This window comes from Varroa destructor, unplaced genomic scaffold, assembly GCF_002443255.2.
Source record: "Varroa destructor unplaced genomic scaffold, Vdes_3.0 BEIS01000004.1, whole genome shotgun sequence".
In the NCBI taxonomy this organism is placed as follows: domain Eukaryota; kingdom Metazoa; phylum Arthropoda; class Arachnida; order Mesostigmata; family Varroidae; genus Varroa; species Varroa destructor.
In genome coordinates, this window is record NW_019211457.1 from 49,669,235 (window position 1) to 49,675,738 (window position 6,504).

At 40.5% G+C, this 6,504-nt stretch overlaps 1 protein-coding gene across 1 annotated transcript in view; it reads left to right on the forward strand.

Moving 5' to 3' along the window:
- The window catches only part of LOC111249008 (nephrin-like), a 226,991-nt gene extending 221,750 nt beyond the window's left edge, over positions 1–5,241 (forward strand). Inside the window, exon 19 of the transcript XR_015327500.1 lies at positions 3,120–5,241. The gene's annotated coding sequence lies outside the window, so the exon portion shown is untranslated. The remainder of the gene's footprint in view (positions 1–3,119) is intronic.
- Positions 5,242–6,504: the final 1,263 nt, after the last annotated feature.

Here is a 6,504-nt window from a genome sequence, read left to right on the forward strand (position 1 = left end):
TACGAAACTTGTGCAATGTGGTATTAAGCTGTTTAGTTTAAAGAATTCGCTTATTTTTAATGCACGTTAATAAACCCGAACCCGAACACAACCAAAAAGCCATCTCAGGGGAAATTTACACAAAGAAAGAATATATTTACGAAGTTAATTTTATATGAGTAAAACGAAACTATCGGAGAAATGCAACAAAGTATCATGATTCTAGGACAGTTCAAATAGGTAAATCAAAGACCCTCAGGAATGCAAAAAAATCTTTATATGCCTACAGTACACTCCCACCACCTACATAGAAATATGATAGGCAACCATTCTTTGATAATGACAAAATCCAGGTATATTTAGCGTAAGTACGAGTTCTTAGAATTCCCTGAAAAATACAAAGCTAATCAGGAACTATCCGACTTTATCAGTAAACATCACAAGATAAATATGATCGGGAACCTGACCCCTAATTCATTCGTCAAGTCATCGGCCACGATGGTACAGGTGCGCTTAACTGATCTAGTCTACATTGTATACTAACAGTTCTTATGGCACGCATGGTATACTTGTATTATGATTGACACTGTGTAATGATTTCACGAAAAATAGCAACTATTGGGTTTTTAGCTAGCATAAATTCGACCTTCACTGAAGAGGTTCAAGACCACTTGATTAATGTACGATTAGGAAATGAGCGAGCACGCAATCGGCTTTGGCCATTAGCTTAAATGCTTCTGTGGTACGCGACGAATATGCGTACTCTGTAAGCATGGTACCCTCCGCAACACCCCGAAGTTTAGGCCTTAATGCACTAAAGAATGGGGGGGGGGGGGCAGTGCCCTGCAGCGAGTCGGATTTTTGCAGCCTGAGGCCCATATGTGTAGTGACTCAGCAGAAACTGCAATAACAAGCATGTAGCTCACCAGAGCGATAAGCGTAAAGAACTGGCCTGAATATTTAGGTGACGTAGACATACGTTACCATTCTGAAATCGTTAAATTGGCCGTCAATCTTGGTGGACCGACCTTGAGTTATCTCGCGTAGACTCCGCAATGCAGTGCAATGTAATGCAAGCGCCGCGGTTACATACCAGAGGAAAGCCAAATCCGGCGAAAATGGACCAGCTGACGGCGGCGTAAGTTGCTGCTTCGTTGAATTTTGATATTTCTGCTGCATTTGTACCATTGTCGTTACTAAAATCTTAGAAATGGGGCAAAGCCTGCGCGCTGTCAACATCCTACCTGAAATGCGGATAAGAGTCTAATGTAGCCATAGTTACTACTGAACTGAATACAGCTTACTTAGATGAAGTGAATTGAAGTCAGACGAACTATCAATATTCAATTAAGTTTTTTCTTCTATTGAGTGCCTTCAGCAAAATGTTTCCGAAACACTGTAATCACATTACCCGTGAAAAGGCATCACAACCACTTACATGTTATAAATACCCGAGATTTGGACGTTTTGCGACACGCCGTTTCCTTGACCAAACCTGCCGAAATGGTAACGCGTCAAAGTGCTATGGCTTTGCTTAGAAGAATGAATTAAGATGTGTCTATTGTAACCGGTTAAAAAGAGATACAGGTGTCCAAGGCCGCGTCGTTCTCCCTGGAGTGCGCACTCCTCTGCCACATGATTCGACTAAAGCATTGATATATTAAGCTACTTACTGCCATTACCTGAGTCATACAGTTCGCCAACTAAATTCCTTAGAAGCAACCATGAAACATCAATACGACGCAAATAAGACAGGATCACGAGCCAGTAGGGCTCTGCTCCTAAGATTTCAAAAACAAATCTTTCAAGGTGAGGAGCCGTGAGGACACTCTAAGCAATAAAGCACTCTCGGTTTTTCTAGTCTGAATACTACAATTGGCGCCAAAAGTAGCGTAACTTAATCTGCTGATATTGTAAGTTCTGTTCTGAGGAACTTTATGTCCTCAATTACGACTTGACTCCGTTCGGGCGCCAAAGTTCTCCCGAAAATACTACAGTCGAAAGCACCCCGGAATGATACAGCGCCGTGGGCAGATTTGTGACACTTGCTTTTGGTGGTCTACTAAAGTCATCCCAAAAACTGAACGGAATGTCCTTACATACGGTAGTCTGGTTTGGCTTCAGGCTTGACCACATTAGGCTTATTGTATTGAACTATTATTTCACTCCGTGACAGATCACACTCTTTTCGCACACAGGCTCAGCTGTCGGCAAAAATCACTGTACAACTTTTATCTTGAAAGATCGTGAAGAAGCTTGCAGATTTACGGTCACATTGGCTAAGGTCATAGACAATTCCTATGAAAGTCTAGAGCGGTTCAAAGGATCCTGTCCGGCTCCCGCTTACTTACGCTTAAGGAAACTGATGTTTCTATAAACGTATTGTTTATTCTTTGACGTTACCGACGATAGCGGTCAAACCAGCAATTATGAACGTTATGAAGAATGACGTCAATACTTTACGCTTTTACGTCCTCATCCGGAATGCGGTTGATAGGTTGCTTGAAGGCTGCCACACGTGAGGCCGGCGTTTTCTTATGTGGATGACGAAATATGGGGCCTCAAAATAAACCACTTAGTTGGATCTAGTATTCCTGATCTACACGTCTTTGTAAGGTCATAAAATGGCCACTGCATTTTGTTCTAAGAAATTGACCCGTTTTGTCGGCAAGCTGCGCAAGAATGTGATTCTTTGGAGAGACCTTTTTTTTGATACTGAGGTTCTGATAGAATCTATAAAGACACCTACGTTCCAACCTATGTTGTAGGATCCATAGCGCACTACGTGAAGAACTTGGCGTAGTACTGCGAGACAATTCCAAAATCTTAGCCTCTGCGGGTGCAGCGACAAAAGTCATTCTCACGAAGTGTGAAGTTTTTTGCAAGGAACGGGTCAGGTCTTCTCGAATCGCAAAATCATACTTATTAGAATTCTAAGCTTTTTTGGGAGTACTTCTTATGAAAGAAAAGTCTTCATTCATAGGAAGCTTTGTGCACAGAAAAAGTTAATCTCACGTTCTAGAAGTTGCATTCTTTAGGGGCGCATAAGAGTCTGTTTCTTTTAAAAACCACAGAATAAGTAGCGAAGATCTAATATGCTCTTTGAGAATGTGGCGTTATTCTGGTTTGAAACGTTTCAGAGTTCTACAATGACCCCTTGATGGAAACGCAAGCAAATCTTCTTCATGTGTTCCACCGTGAAAACGTCGTTAGCGACCGCTTCTGGTGCATAAAAAGTCTCCGCAGCACTATTTGAATGTACCTCTGGCTTAATCAAAGGATTTCTTCCGGATAAGCTTTGACGACAGCTTCCGTGTGCTCAAAGGTATGACGTAGATTCGGGGCACTCGGAAGACGACTTTTGGTGAAAGACAAGAGATTTCACTAAAAAGCGTAAGTTGAGTATTTTTGAGAGAACACGTGCAATCCTATACGGTACAAGGGGCGACAGGTTGCTAGCTGTGCAACCATGAAACCTAGGCTTAGGTAGTAGGCTGAAACCGCTTTTTTTTTTTTAATCGTACCAATCCGATATCAAAACATGACGTGAATTTGTATTGATGTCGATGTGAGCAGATGCTTCGCAAGTCGTCACTTCTGATGGTAAGCAAGTCAATATGTGTGACTGAAACGGATTGCCTGATCTTAAAAGTGTAAACATGATAGGCGGCCTCAATCTCATACCTTATTGTAAAAGGAAGATATTAGTTTGAGCGTCGCCCTGACCGATATACTAGCCCTTCAAATGTCGATCTCGGTTCTGCGATATTAGACTATGCAAATACCGTGCCAAAACCAAACAAGTTCTGCCTTGGAAAATAAATACTCTTTCTGTTGTTAGCGCCTGAGATCTCAAAAGGGCCTGAACATAAAACTTCTAATACTCAGCAAAAAGCCAACGGTTAGATCCATTCAAAACTGGAAAGGCAATGCGGCCTCATTGCCCATAATATAAGCATAATACTCGTGTAAAGTGGGGCAAATTTTTATGACACATACAGTCATGGTGATGATATTAGTAATAGTTCCTTTAAGTAGATTATTTTATAAATTCATGATATCGCTTTTAGAACTTTGTTTTCTTGTTTTCAAACTGGTTATTGTCCTCATATCACCTCTACATGGAATTAATGGTCTAGTGTCTATATTAAGTTTTTTTTTGTTAAAGCTATCAGCGTACGTTTATAACATAATATGCAAAATAAAAATACGTTTGTCTTCGACCGGCAACTTCCATTCTGCTAAGGGCGTAAACCGCTGTACTACCTTTGTGCTATTCTTTTTATATATATATTTTATATATACTTTAATGCTGGAATAAAGTAATGTTGCATTAATAAAAATATTTACTCAGTAGTATTCTACACACCGCTGGCATCACAAAGCATTTATTAGAACATAGGTACCAATCACATAAAGGCAAACTATGGGTGTATTTTGTTTCTTACCGACAAATTCACAGATTGCTTACATTTTTTTTCACGAGAAATTGATAAGTGTGCAAGTGAACTAAGCAGGTCCGCAACCTCGTAGCTCGCCAATGCCGCAAAAGGCTATCGCCAATAAAGGCGCGTGTGGAGTAGCTGCAATTTGTAATCTCCAACAAACAAAGTGAAATAAAAAATTTTGCCCACTTCTCTTACAAAGGGCATACCAGAATTATGCGTCAAAGCAATGTGTTTGCAGGAGTCGACGAGCCCCAAGGCTGGCTCGGAGCGTCGCACGGAAAAGTACACTAGCCTAGACGGGCCGACAAGGACGCAAACGTTTGATTTGAACCGAAAGATTTTGATTTTGTAATGACAATGGCGAACAGCTGTATGCTCCGGGGCCATATAAGAAGTTAGTCATTTGTATCAACATTTTGGTACATCTGAAATCGATGCGACCGAAAAGGGGTTGAGCTTTCCTCTGGAAAAGGCAAAACTTGACAAATCTTTTAAGTATAATGTCTATTTTTTGTTGACTATGAAGACGCTTAAAATGACGTGTCTGTATATCCTTGTTGCTCCATATTTGTGACTTTAATTTGCGTACAATTGTTCACCGCTGGAATTGGCCATCAATAGCTGAGGTACACAAAGCCGTGCCCTCATGCCATAATTTAAATAATATAGATCTGGGTTACACCTGTGACGACAGCAGGATGGCTATCCAAAGAGAACTGTGAATTATTTCACGGCAGGCCAAGAAACCTGAGTTACTTTTAAAACATATGAAATAAAAAAAAAACCCAAAAACGACATTTTTGGGTTACGTTAAGTGTGCTTCTCTTTATTCTTCACACGTTGAATCCCGAGCACTGCGTAGTTCTCAACAGCTGTGTGCTTGTAATATGCATTACCATACCGTATCTCGTTAGCGAAGCTTTATTTAAGGAAATTTTGTTTCTTACCGACAAATTCACAGATTGCTTACATTTTTTTTCACGAGAAATTGATAAGTGTGCAAGTGAACTAAGCAGGTCCGCAACCTCGTAGCGTAGTACTTTACGCCATCTACCGCCTTATCTAAGGCATGGAGGTAACCAAAGCCACGAAGTCTTAAACCTGGAGACCATGAAGGTTGAAGCCATCGCCTGGTTTGGCCTTCCCCGGCTCTCGAGTGTGATTGAAGCGTAGCGATGACGTTGTCATTTGGTAACCACATCCTATACTGCCGTCTAAGCTTTCTAAGAAGTCCGGAAATCTGGCGGTATTAGTCGCTTCCTTTCCGAGCAAACAAATCTACCTAGTAGTACAAATATCTAGTAATAACAAAAGTATCTGATATCCATCACCAGTGTGAGTATTAACTAACACTTGAACACTGTCATCGAAATCGTTTTGTCTCCTATTCACCTCTGTTCTTTTCCCGTGTGGTGGTGGGCCGCACAGACTAACCCATGCCTCGTCTATAGTCGAGATTTATTCCAGACAGATGTTTTTTTTACTGGTAACAGTTACGCCAATTATATGCCATATATATGTATATTTGAACCTGCTACGGACCCAGCTGATCAAAAACGCATTTTTTTTTTCTTTCCATCTCCAGTATTATCGTGGTACTTATAGTACGTGCTTTGAAGAATTCCATGTTAAGTCATCAGAGAGAGCATTGTGCATACTCTGTTTTGCTCAACGACTTCCAATACTTGTTTTATCGTTTGAGACCTTAAAACATAATCAAATTCTCTACGGCCTTTAACTACCCTGCCTTTGTTTTTGAAACTATTCCACCAGTAACATACTGTTGTTTCGATGGACGTCAGTGGTTTAACCAATATTTGACAAATCTTACTCGCGCTGTCAGTCTTGAAAAGTAGAGACTTAATCAATGAGCGTTGGCTTTTAGCATTAGATAATATTTAGCATATATACTCATTATAATATAACCTAACTCAATCAGGTTATAGTCGTAGGTAGTTAAAAACAATGCGCACATTTTACCGAACTTTGTCGTCGTGCATCGTGAAGCTATTCATCTTCAGAGCTTCATCCACTATATAACAACAAAAAATATTTATTTAACAGTTTCCCACGCAAC